Source organism: Rhodnius prolixus, unplaced genomic scaffold, assembly GCF_049639745.1.
Source record: "Rhodnius prolixus isolate KJV_2025 unplaced genomic scaffold, Rpr scaffold_3, whole genome shotgun sequence".
NCBI lineage: Eukaryota > Metazoa > Arthropoda > Insecta > Hemiptera > Reduviidae > Rhodnius > Rhodnius prolixus.
The window spans coordinates 43,911,673-43,926,072 of NW_027411603.1; the positions used below are offsets into that span (position 1 = coordinate 43,911,673).

The 14,400-nt window shown below is 33.0% G+C and overlaps 1 long non-coding RNA gene across 1 annotated transcript; it reads right to left on the reverse strand.

The window, feature by feature from the left end:
* Positions 1 to 966: 966 nt before the first annotated feature.
* LOC141452851 (uncharacterized) lies at positions 967 to 12,411 on the reverse strand. The gene is made up of 3 exons (XR_012457658.1): positions 10,230 to 12,411; positions 3,267 to 3,495; positions 967 to 2,048 (listed from the first exon to the last, which is right to left on the reverse strand). It is a non-coding gene; the product is annotated as an uncharacterized lncRNA (long non-coding RNA).
* Positions 12,412 to 14,400: the final 1,989 nt, after the last annotated feature.

The window sequence follows — 14,400 nt, forward strand, 5'->3', positions numbered from 1 at the left end:
GATAGTATATCATTTTACTGGTATCACTTTATTACTCACCACTAACGTCATCACTTGGTATAGTGAACATTTTTATTTTTTACGATAGAATAAAGGATTAAATGTACATTTCTGTGGCATTTCCTTTTAATGCCCTTGATGTTTTTCTTGGCGGCCAATAAATTTCGCTAAATAAACTTAATTTAAAACACTAAGTACACAGAATAAATGTTTAGAGTTTTCTTAATATTATTGAATTACTCCTAAACTAAGTTATAGCTTGTCTAATTAACAACTTGCTGCCTAATACTTTTGTTAGAAATGTTTTAATAGAATGAAAATGAAATTGTAAACACTAATCAGCAAAATAAAACTGTATCCAGAAATATTTTCCTCTACCAGAACCCAGAAATATTTGAAATATTTATTATTCCCAGTTTGGAGATTAAAGATCTAACTGCTGGACGGGACATTATAAATATATTTTTAGGACATAATGTTTCTACTCTATCCTCAACACCGGTGCCCCTCCTCGTATTAGGCCAACTCTCTAGGGTATACGAGTTTAAGGTTTAATAAACGATTTAGGAGAGTTGACTTAATAATTCTGGCAAGACTATTACTCCGGATTGTACAAGCACTTTTTTTTAAAGGAATTTCATTATTAAAGGCAGTAGATTCTGTAGTTCACTTCCCGTAAAAATTTGATTTCCTAAAAACAATAGCAGCTTTTAAAAATAAATTGAGTTTAGATTTATTATATTTTTAGCCTTCTTGAATTTACAGCTAACTGTTCACTCTTTTATCTCAAATGTTTTGTACTATTTTAAATTTTAATTTAATTTTTTGTTTCAGTAGTTAATTTTGGTTTATAAAATATTTATGGTTTTTTTTTTTATCATATGTAAGTTATCCTTGAGAAACTATTATTACGGCATTAATCTTTCGAAAGACAATTTATTATTTATTGTAATAATGCTAGAAATTAATAAATTTTAGTTGATTATTTTCTCATGATATTTGACCTGCTATAAAACTTTGATGAACTTCAGTTTATTATTTTGTTCAGTGTGATGGTGCGTGATCCGCTCTGAACTTCTAATCTCAGCATAAACAAAACTAATACTGGAACTGCTGCACGCACCCTCATATTGTTCGAGATAATCGCTTCTATTGTGTTCACAATTTCTTCCTTTATTCTGAGAAAAGTTATTTCTACTATAATACTTCCTATTTTCATTGTTGATTTATTAGATAAAATGAAAACTTCATCTCTTCTTTTTATTTTTCATAATCGATTTAGTTCTACGAAGAAATACAGTTTTATTGTTATAATGTTTAATGAAAAATAACATCTGAAATGACAAATAATTGAGGAAAGTTGTGTGATAATTGATTTTCATTTATATTCTGTTATTCTTTACTGACATTGCACTGCATGGGACTTACCATAAATGACATTCAGGTTGTGTGAAGATGTATCTAGTTATCCTTTGTTAGAAACGACTAACTCCAAGATCGGGAAGTATGTTTCAATTTTAGAGGCATCAGTGACCGATGTATGTACTTAAATTTTCTCACTAAATCGTTTATTATTTAAATGTTTTACTGAACTAGATTCTGCAGAGTCAACATCTTGGAAGTTCTACTTACGCAGAAAAGTCTCTTCTATCTCTAGAAGTAGTGGGTGAGCCTGATGCTGATACCCATATGTAGTTAGAACTCTCTTTAGACGTGCTTGATTGAGATCTAGAAGTCTGAAGAGAGAGAGAGATGATGCTGGTAAAACTTAAAGCCACAGAGTTTCTTTACCGCTAAACCAAACTACCAGCCCGTTAACACCTTTCACGTCGATATAAATTGTTTAGCAAATTTTCTTATTGTTCTATGAAAAACAGACAGGGCAGCGACAGTTGTCATGCTTATGCGATTGTTATGTTTTCTATGGCTAGCCTCTTTTACCTAGTTTTTTTGCAAGATATCCAATTAGTCTCTTAATCAACATTTCTATCCATTCTTCTTACTACAATAGAAGCAGTGCTTGGTTAAGTTAGGAGATTTTGATGGAACTAAAATAAAAGAGAAAAGTTTTAATTAAGCAATTTACACAATTTTCTTTTTTTTGCATTTTTTGTCATTTTGTAATCAATTACAGAAAAAAGAATTTCAGTTAGAGAGAGTTTAAAATATTCCAGTAATTTTGAACAATACTATTTAGACTGGATATTCGAAAAAGAGAAATGCCACTCATCCACCTCATTATTTGGGTCTCTGATTACTTAACACAAAACAATGAATCCCTCTGACAATTTTAATAAACAACACTATTTTAATTTAACTATAGAAAGATTTAATTGGCTAATTAAAAGAAAGAGACAGAAAGTTGAGTAAAGTATTATAGAAAACGATTATGTAGAGTGGTTTTTGTCATTGATAAATAAATGATTCTGGGTAGCATTATGCGCCAGGAAAAAGGCCAGTGCTTTATCTTCTTACAAGTTATTTTTCTTCCCAAAATCTTATTAAAAACTTTTAAACTAAACACGTGTTTCTAAAGAAGAATACTGAGAAGATTGAAAAGGAATGAATATAGATCTTTTTTATTTATTTTTTTTGAACTCTCTTTTATTACAATAATCTTACTTAGTGGTTGGTAGAAAGAAGGAGATTGGTTTCCTCCGTTATTATTTCCTTTTTTTTCAACATTTCTTTAAGTGTCTTTTATTTAAACTTTTTCTTAAGATTTTTTAAAAGACAGAATTATAATCATTTTAATAATAATATTCCTAATTCAAGTTTTATTTCTAGTTATTTTTAGCTAATTGTACTTTGTGTTTCATCCAGTCTTTTGTTTTATTCTTGATGTATTCAATTTTATTCACCATCCAGAATCAAAGATTAGAACTAAAGAAAAAAGAAATTTGAAATAGATTAGACGAAGTTCATGGAACTAAAAGGTGGATGCACAGAATAATGAAGTCTGCCACTAGCAGTCCTAAAGCTCTTCAAGTATGTTTGACCAATCGCATTATTAGTTGTCAGAACTAGTTAATATGCAAATCTGAGCAATGATGAGTTCCCAGTAGAAGAATGAAATACTGAAATATACCGCAACAAAAAAAGCGGTGAATTTTAGTGGAATTGAAGCCCGCATTCAGTTTACTTGTTACTCTTGGTTCAAAAAAAGAACACCATGAATATAAGAAAAAGTTTTGTAAAGTAAAGTTGCTTGCTGAGTATATCGAATAAGATGGATGATTTAACAAGCCCACCTGGGTACAACATACCATTACATACTTGTTAAAGAAGAGCATCTCTACTAGCACTAATGCAAGCACCAGGAAGTTTTCTCTCTTTCAGTCTGCGGTACTTGGGTACTTGTAAGTCCCACGGTGTGTTCCCTCCGCAAACACTTTTCAACAATAATCAATGTCACACCGGCGGCACAAACTTTCTTTCCAATTTGATACGCACACTTCAGGCTTGAATAGTTGTTCTCTCTCTTTTCTTTTCTTTCTATATAATTCAAATACTTGAAATATAACAATCTATTGTATATTGCTCTAAATTTATATAACTAAGGCTGTGGCCTTAGAGCTGAGGGTAGCTTTGCCTATTTATACAAAAGCAGATTTTGAAATAAAATACAATTTTTACTAATTCTTTAAATATTTCTTGCCAAATGGCTGCCTTATTTATTGGAGAGACAGAAGGTTGGAAATAATCACAAAGATTGGGATTTTAGACAGTAACTCTTTTGCTTCACTATAATTCATTTTTAATAACTTGTCAATCAAAAAAACTTGCATTTAAGAATTAAATTTTTTATTACTTCACCTGTCCCAACCCTTTTGACCCATCTTTTTTTTTAATTTGAATTGAAAAATCCGAGAATTATAGTAAGAGAAAGTGTCCTTTACTAGTTTTAATTGTTTAAACAAGGGCATTATCTAAATTCTCACTTGAATCAGCTGTGCTTAAACGCAAAGCAGACTTAATCATTTACTGGCAATGAAATGTGAAACTTTATGTTCCACTTAAGTCATATCACTTAGTGTGAAACCCTCCTAACTAAACGTTACGATAGCAACATTACCGTCTATACTACCCATCTCAGAGACGTTTAGCTTATGGCTCGCTGCTGTAAGTCACGTAGGGAACTTATCTGTTTTTTTTTATACACGGCCTTTATTTTCTTGCATTGCGTAACTTCTTCTTTCTGGCTGGAAATTTCTTATTTATGAATGGATGTAGCTCTACTGGATGTTTCAATTAAATCATTAATGCTATCCTTCGGTATTGCTCTTTTCACTGTCACGTGAGCCAAAATCGCTTAACTTAAACTACTTACTTTTTCTATGCTATCTCATTCCCAAAATTACTTCACCAAAGCGGTACACAGAGCTCTAAACTCGGGTGTTCATTTCATTTTTTGATGTCAGGTGAGATGAACATACATACGAGTATGTATAACTCCTTGCTGAACTAGTTATACATATGTTGAATATTGCAGAAGGCAATATTTTTTAGGTGCCTTTATTTACTTTCTGTTCAGAAATAGAGCGCCAGATTATTTGTACATATTCACTATTTAGTAACAATGGACAGTTGCACTTAAGAACTACTCGACAAGTTGATACGAAGTTGTAACGTACACGCCCACACCTAGGACTGCAACTTATCAAAATTCTTTTTAATTAAAAGCAAGTAAGTTACGGAACTCTCTTCCGATAGATTTGCGTGCCAAGTCTGTTACTACATTCAAATATTACTTGTATGAACATTAGGGTGTTTCAAAAAATGATGACTTTTAAATTTTAAAGAGCGCCGGGCGGAAAATCAAAGTTCATTTAAAAACAAAAAGTTTCGTCCGTATTAGAGCGAAATCGATTAATATTTAGAGGTCGCTACAATTGATCAAAATATTTTTGTTTTGCTTTTATTCATAAAGAATCCTTATTAAATGTTTTGTATCCTCTAAAATTATTAGCAAAACATTTAAATAAACAAAGTTTATTTAAATATAATTTGCTATAAAGACAATGCAGTTGGAATCATTTTGATGGCCTTTTTATTTTCAAAGTTATGAATAATTAAAGAAGCTGTATTTTTGAAAAAAAAAAAATATTAAGAAAAATATACATCTTTGAAAAATTTCGATTAATTAACGTTAAAATCACTTCATTTTTTATGAGTTTCGTACAGAATTTAAAAAACAAATAATTTTGGTTACTGAAACGTCTAAATTAGGGAATATTTTGCATTTATTGTTATAATTTGAAATTGATTGATTGATAGTAAATTCATTTCTATTACTATTATTATTATTATATCATTGCTATATTATTATTTGCATATAAAACTGTAAATAGTTGTCCAATTCTTTTCTTGTTAGTTAAAATATTTTGTTTATGAATTTTTAAAAATGAAATTTTAGTTTTCTTTCTTTTTCTGTTTATGTATATATGTTACATATTTTAGCAGCAATTCAGAGGAGTGATATTCGTTTTATTAAATTTATGTCTGTACTTTTTTTTTGTCCATAAAGGGACTAATGTCCCAGGGCATTAATAACGTACTTCTTTCTTTCTCAGCTCTATTTAATCTTTCGAGTCTTTGCGTTTCTACTATAAGATTCCTTAGTGTGAAGCGAACTTAATGTCGGTATGAAGAAGAAATTCATCGCTAATGAAAATTGGACGAACAAAACAAACAAAAAAGTGAATCTAATAAATGAATATGTAATTCATTTGAAATATATATGAGATAAGATTGCTAAAGCTCAGAAATTTCATAGTTTTCCCTTCAGTTGAATGCCAGGATCTTGTTGTTTAAATAAATGACATTCCCTGCAAATCTGTACAACTTTGGCTACTAACTCCCATCTAATCCATTAACATGTTTAAATAAAAACAAAGAAAGAGCTTTATCGCTTTGATGCTGTTATTTACTTGAAAAGACTAAAGTTTTAGTGATTCAGCTAGTCTAGCGCAAAAAAGACTGCGGTCTTTTTGTGTAATACACTTAATAAGTCCATGCTGTGACTCTCTACTGTGAATGCAGCTTTAAATTCTCTACTCTGACAGAATATTAGAATAACTAGCGCTATTTTAAAGGAACTAACCTTATTCTTAAATTAATCACTTTAGTACGTGAATCATCTCTTTCAATTTGAATTCTTTTTTAGTACTTTTTGACACAGTATTGCAATTTGACTGCGGTAAGTTAGCATCTAGAGGTAATTAGTATCTACGTTGTTTGTGTGAGAGAAATAGAGCTAGACGATGAGGAAGAAAGAGATATAAAATATTTATTTACTATCCTGAAAAGTGATTCCCAACTGGGCAAATTATAATTCGTAAATTCTAAACAAAAACTTAAACTGCACATATTTTAATAATAACAATTTTAATTTTATAATTTAAAAATTGTAATGTTCTTCATTCCTTGATGTTAACTTATTCAATTAACTTTTACAGGCAGCTGATGAAGATAATATCTGTACGCAATAAAACCGCTGTGTTCCGTAAGGCAAAATTAAATTTAGCAATGTAGGTAATAAATTCGAACTTTAACAGAGGAAATTTAATTTGTCATTATCAGCTCCAAAAGTTAAATTGTAGCAGAAGTGCTGCGGTAATGTGGTACAGAGCAGGAAGGAACATTAATAATGTATACATGTGCACATGTACATATGTATTTATAATATTAACTAAATTTAATATTTACAACATTATCAAGTTTTAAATCTAGAATTGTGTAGAACTGATAAACGTTGGGTGGGACTAAATATAGAGAAGTTAGGGTGAGAATTGTGAGAGAAGATAAGGGAGTTAGTACCTGCCCCTTATATGACTGTATTTGTAAGAGATTTATTTGTCTGTGCGTTCCTACATGAACCGGTATACTGTGTGTTTGTGAAGACAGAGAGAGAGAGAATGAGTATCGCGTGTTTTACAGAAATAGATCTGGAGAGAACGCGCATTTAAGAGAGCACTAGCAGATAGATAGAATGATGACGAAGCTGATAAGACTGAAAGTGATGTAAGAACTTGCGAACCCCACCAGGAGGTGCTTCTACTATTCCATGGAGATTCAATAGGAATTATGGTGCATCAGATTGTTACTTGGTTACCTACACACCATTTCTTATAATATATGCACACACTTTTATACCCATGAAATGCAGACCATCATAATATAAAGTAAAGTAATTGCCTATTTTTTCAGGCTGGTTAACCAATTAGGTGTCGTGGACGAAGGCGACTAGCAAACATACTTTACTGTAAATTTCTTTTATTAACCATTAAATAAAATCCTAGGTCTAAGTCCGGGAATGGAACGCAGTACCGCAATACATTTTTTCTTTACAGGTCTCGCCTCTAACCGCTCGGCTACCGTGGGGTGGAATATAGTTTAAACTAAAACTAAAATCCTACTTGTTAATGATGTAAATTAGTTTGCAGTTTTAACTTTACAAATTACCTGATCCTAACTAGTTTTTTTATTAATCTTCTTAAACTATCAGATGGTAGTTTCTTTAATTTTGTTTTTTTACTAAATTTATTTATCAATATTCTACTTTTCCTTATTGCTCACCGTAAGAGAAATATTCTGGTCCCGAGAGCCATTCATTTAGAGTGGCTTCTTCTGTGGTATCAGAATACTGACTGCTGTTAAAAGAGGCGGACCTACAATGGATGCAGATACAACTCTAACAACGGCAGCTTTTCTAGTGAAGGACGTGATCCTTTATCTAGAACATATCCATTTACTTACTTTGTCAAATAAAAAGTTTACACTGACAAACGACTAGCATGATATCCGAACTCAAGGACTCAAACGATCAGAGCTTCCCAAAAAATGATACTACCAGCGTGACTATATACGTATGAACTGTTGACAGCATGGGTCCGTCCAATGAGCTTTCTGCGAAACCCAAAAAAATGTCGAATATATCATGAACTACTTTCCCACAATCAAATAAATTTAAAAAAGCTACTGAATTTAAAGGATAAAGTGTGTGATACATCTCTTACTTAACCAATTTTTTTTTTCTTTTTGTAACCCATTCTGTAGCCAGGAGGAAACTGCAATAAAGTATTATTAAACGAAGTGTATCAACATATATTGTTGGAAATGTTTCGAGGTTAATAACCCCTCCGCAGGGAAGGGATTAGCTATGAGGTTAGCATACTGGACTCCCACGCGGAGGTCCCGGGTTCGAATCCAGCAGCTGACCCTTAGATTTTCTCTTCCTAGGAGCTTCTTACAGCTCACTGTCCGGTGATGGACAGTGTTGTCTGTAACGAGAGAACACTGTCCGGAGGCCGGCAGTGCACTGGAAAAGCTCCGGGCGCTAATGACCTCAGCTGTTGATGCGCCAAAAAAAAAAAAAAAAAAAAAAAAAAAAAAAAAAAAAAAAAAAAAAAAAAATAACCCCTCCGCGTATTCTGGATAAACTAGTGGCTGCAATAAAGCCGGACATATAAGTAATGAAGATAGCAATCATAAAAGAAGGCCAACACGATGGAGTTGCTCACTGAAGAGCATCCTAACAACTGCAATATAAATCTTTATGTATTTTCCTCTAGTTGTTCACATGTATGTGGGTAGTAAAGATAGTGATGTCTTGTTTGTGTTGAGCGAACAGTTGGACTGACGCGAAGAAGAAGAAGAAGAAGAAGGTCTGCAGTCTGGGTATCTTAGCTACATTAACTTTATAAACACGTTCTATTTCTTATATTATATGTTATACGGGTATTCTCTGTTCCAACTTTATTGTTAAGAGTATTATTGTGGGGAAAATGTGCAAAAAAAAAGAAGAAGTTTACTTATATGTTAGTTAGTCAATAATGGACAAAGGTATTACATTATTCAAGCCAAGTAATCATGATATTACTACATCGTAAACACAATTATTATCTCGGTTATTTGTTCCAATACATACGAGTATACTTGTAATTGTTTTTAGGATAAAATTCGGCGAGTAGATCAGATTTGTGGCTTTGCTAATAGCAAAGTTTGCTACTATATTAGGTCACAGGATGGTTTTTTTTTAAATAAGACTGTTGTTCTATTATTAAACAACTATTAACACGAAACTAAAATTTCAGATTTTGGTTCTCCCAGAAAAAAAAAAGCAAGGATAAAGGTTAGGAAGTTTGTAGGAAAGCAGCGAAGGATGGCGATCCGTCGGTAGGAAAAGGCTGGAACAAAGAAAACTATTCCATGAAAACACTGAAAAGGAAAAAAATCGAATCATTAATATAAAGAACAAATTCGTAACAAGAAAGATTTACTAAGTGAAGTTTGTTGGGCTTTGAAGGTCTGATGTGTATCAAAGTGAAAAGAATAGGTCCTAGGTAAGAACTCCTCCAGGGTGTAAGGGCTCACAGTACATGAAGGTTAATATTATTAAAGGTATTATTATTGAAGGTATTTTCAGAGTGGACATCCTGGTTCATGGTACCCTTATTCGCCGATCTGTCTGTACTAGAAAGAGAGCTGCGAATTCGAAGATGATTGAAGACAATTTAGTATAGATTTTTGATATAAACTAATGATTATAATTGCCGCCTATTTTTTTTTTTTTTTTTTTTTTTTTTGGCGCATCAACAGCTGAGGTTATTAGCGCTCGGAGCTTTTTTCAGTGCACTGCCGGCCTCCGGACAGTGTTCTCTCGTTACAGACAACACTGTCCATCACCGGACAGTGAGCTGTAAGAAGCTCCTAGGAAGAGAAAATCTAAGGGTTAGCAGCTGGATTCGAACCCGGGACCTCCGCGTGGGAATCGAGTACGCTAACCACATTATTTTTATGTAGATAACTATGGAAGTTTCATGAAAAGTTTAGGAAATAAAAGAACAGAATCCCAAAAAAAGGGTAAGAGGCATCACCTAGTCACCAGAGAGGAGAAGATCTTCATGACCTCAGTACAGAGTAACCCGTAACAAAGAAAAAAATTTAATAAAAAATTAGCAAAATATTTCATTTCTCAGTTCATAAACTACAATGACACATTAAGGGCAGACTCTAGGCAATGCTGTAACTGACAGCCTAATTTATCTTTTGTTCATACAGCTACTTTTTTTTTGTTTAGGTTTTTTTTAAAAACTAGAATTTAATTTAGGTAATAAACATGGATCGTGTCAAGCATTGAGTCCGTGCACAAGCTGTGAAATTAGGTTAGTTACAATCATTCAAAATTTGAATTGGGACTTCAATTTACTGACAACAATTTCACTTACCTTGTTTTAAAAATTATAAGTTGTGGTATAAAGTGATAAGTATTTCACTTTCTTCATTCATTCTTGATACAATGTACTTGATGTATTATTATTGTTAAAAGGAATGTTTACGTCAAAAACCAATGACAGTGTCAACTATCAGTGTTTATCTATTTTATTTTTTAGAAAAAAAGTTTTTCCACTGTCATAAACATTAAATGGCATCCAATGCAACAAGAATAGCACAATATTCTAACCTGTATCTGCCAACCACTTACACTAAGTTACAAATAACATTTTTTGTAGAATATCTATTCAGTGAAATGTCAATAAAAAACTTCAGCATTACAAGCTTCACATAACCTTGATGCAATACTTTCTATTTAACAAACTAACTAAATAAAAGACAAGTTAAAAGTATAAAATACAGTATGGTACTTGTGGGAGGAATAATGCGAAGTGATTTAACAATAGAACTGCCAGATACAGCATCAATAAAGTGTTCAGAACGATCTGATATCATTGGCAATCTGCTGATAAAAAAAAAAAAACAAGGATCCCAAATTCTTAGTGAAAAATCTTATCAGATTTAAAAACCATAATAATTGTAAACATGAACCAACAGTCTTGAAATTGTATGCTGAGATAGTATTTAGGTGCTCTGGTAGACAGACCAACATGGAGGAGAAGCTGTTGTAGCTGATTTTCGTAACCGGGACAGCGTTAAGGCTGAAGTATGCACTCAGCACCCCCTTGTTACTCTCCTAATCTAACTTTTATTTACAAGATTCGTCCAAGCGTAAATTGTTTTAAAGAATTAGTTCTTGTTCTGAACAACTTTTTGTGCTGTCTTGAAATAGAGGCTGACTTTAATTATTTTGTTTTTCTTTTAAATTGCAATTTTAAGAAATTTCTTGTGGTAAGAATGATTTTTTTTTTCTTTTTTTAATTCAACTTACAATTTCTATGTAAAGGAATACCTTTGGATAATAAGGTTGCGCTCAAGACTTTAGGCAAGCCATGTTGAAACTCGATGACCATGGGAGAATCAAGGAATTTCGGGAATAAAATTAATTCAAGGGATTTCTAACTGGTAGAACACAGGATGTGTTTCTAAAGGAGCATTAATTATATTTAAAGGAAACTATGAGTATGATTCTTCAAAGATTCCTTAAACTAGAGCCGATTAACTTCCTGATTTTTGTGAACTATAAAAACAAAATGGAAATAAATCAGTTAGAGAATGGGTGCCAAACTCAATTAAACTAAGGGCCACTTGGTGCAAAATAGGCAAGATTCACGTGGGCCACAACATATTTAAAAAAATTTTCCCTAGTTTCCCAATATCTGGGGATTCAGAGACTGAGAACAGACAATCTTCATTAAGGTAGATAGATGTTTATCAGTTAATCTTGACCTGTAGGCTGTTTTATTTAATTTCATAGACGGAAATAGTTGCTCACACAAGAACGTACTCCCAAAATAACACAAAATTTGTGCAGCAAACATTTTTGGATATTTCTCACCTAAATAAGAATATATTTTGGGAATTCCTACTTCGTCTTTTAAAACCGAATCATTCTGGAATTCCACTAAGAGTGGCAGGACATATGGCTTCCAAACGTCTCTGGAACTAAGTCAGCGTTTTTATTCAAAGGCCCCCCCCAGGAAAGGCCCTAGGCCCACGTGTATACTCGTCTTCAGTATTTAACGGAAACTGGGAATTGTGTGTACCGATATTTTGCCTCGACCCTCCCCTAAGCGCTATTTCCTTCATAAAAAAACTTTTTCTATTTTCATTTTATTTCAGTACATCGTGGGCCACAAGAAATTACCTGGGAAGCCGCCAGTTTGACAACCCTGAGTTAGAGGAAAAACCTATTAGATTTGCCGATGATATTACCGCTCGTGGGCTCAGAAAGAAACACTAAACTCGCAAGTAAAAGAGCGTAAGAAACTTATTCAAATTGGACCACTACATAGAAGTCCAAACTACAGAAAGATAAAACAAATAATTGAGGCTGAAAAGTGAACTCAGATGTAAAGACCACTTCAAAAAACTGAGTAAAAGACACAGTCAGTGTGCCTTTTTAAGAAAATTAAAAGCTTATAAAGCCACATAATGGGAAAGCATCAAGTGAAGCGAACTAGCGAAAATTGCAAAAAAAACTTTTCTAGTTTATGTGTCAGTTATTAAATCATTTCGTTTTCTTCCCTGAAGATATGATTAAAACGTCTTTTTTTATTTAAAGAAAATTATTACATCTAAAGATTAAATAACAAGCAGAAATTAAAGACAAGCAATCTAACATTTAGAAAACTTTAATGTACTCTTCAATTTAATTGCGCTCTTAGATTAAATCTGGAAAGAATAACATTTTAATCTGTTGGGTTAAAGTTATTTTTTATTACTGCAAATGTTTATATTGTCTGTGTTTTTATTTGGTTTTGAGTAGCCTTTATATATCAGAACATGTGTGCGCTTTATGTAGGCAAAATGAACATCTCAAATCCCACCTCTCCTATTGATTTTCGTCCCATCTCTATTTTATCAAATTTCTCCAAACCCTTTGAACGTTTAGTGCAATCTCAGCTTTCTAATTACCTCGAACAAAACAATCTCCTTAATCCACTCCAATCTGGCTTTCGTCCTTCTTATTCCACTCAATCTGCACTCTTGAAAATCACCCATGACTTGCAGACGGCTATTGACGACCAAAAACTTACCATCCTTATACTCCTAGACTTCTCCAAAGCCTTTGATACCGTTGACCATCATATCCAGCTATCTAAACTACAATCCCTCTCTTTTTCCAATAGCACCCTCCGTTGGTTCCAATCCTTCCTGTTTAATCGTTCCCAATTCGTTGTCACTCCCGATAGTAATCCTTCTTCACTTCTTCCTTTGTCACGCGGTGTACCTCAAGGTTCTTCCCTATCTCCCACCCTCTTCTCAATTTACATCAATGACCTTCCTCTTTCCATCTCTCATTCCCAGTATCACCTCTATGCTGATGATTTTCAGATTTACCTATCCTTTTCCCCGTCGGATTTGTTTGAAGCTGTATTTAAACTTCAAGAATACCTCAATAATATCTCAGCATGGGCCACGAACAATAAGCTTACCCTGAATGTAGAAAAGACCAAAGCTATTGTTATTGGCTCCAACCCACTCCTTAAATCATTGGCTCCTCTTCCTAATCTTTTCCTTTACAATACCCCAATAATATTGTTTCTCTGTGAAAAACATTGGTATCACTTTCGATCAAAACCTATCCTGGAAAAACCGTGTTTCCCAAATCTCTCGTCGTTCCATCCATATCCTTAAGCAGTTTAATAGTTCCCGTCACCTTTTTCCAATTAAGACCCGGCAACTCCTAGTTTCCTCTCTTATATTCCCCCATTTCGACTATGGTTGTTTAGTGTATGGCGGTCTTTCTGGTGATATTGAAGCTAAGCTTAAGCGCCTCATGAACTGCTTCATAAGATTTATTTTCAGCATTTCCAGAGACTCTCGCATTTCGCACTGCTACGATGATTTGAAGTGGCTTTTTCCTGTATATCGCCGCCAATATTTTTTGGCTTCTTTCCTTTTTCAAGTCATCCAGTCTCAAAGGCCTTCCTATATTTTTCAACTCCTTAAGTTTAAATCCTCCATCCATTCCCGTAATACTAGATCTCGCTCACCCGATCTCTATATTCCCTCTCACCGTACCTCATCCTTTGACAAGTCCTTCCTAATACGTGCTACCTCTCTCTGGAACTCCTTACCATCATCTGTCCGCCATGCTCCTACCCTATCCATCTTTAAATCCCGTCTATTCAGTTATCTACTTTCTATTCAGCTTCCTCCGAAATTCTAATTGTTTTAATTTATTTCCTTAATTTCTGCTGTTTTATTATTTTATTTTTACGTTCATTTTCACTTATTATATTTTCACTTTTGTAAATACTTATTTATTTATTTAATTTCTGTAATTAAATTGTCCCATGTATAGGAATAGTAGAGAGAAATATCTTAATAAATATATCTGTAGCAATAGTGATCAGATTTCAAATGTTGCTCGATTGTTAGAAATCAATGATATATCCCAAATTAACGATATTTACCATTTTATTTGTCAGGCTTTAAAGATTAGAAAATTTATTATAGATATGCAACAAATAGTGGATTGATTTCTGAAAACACAGA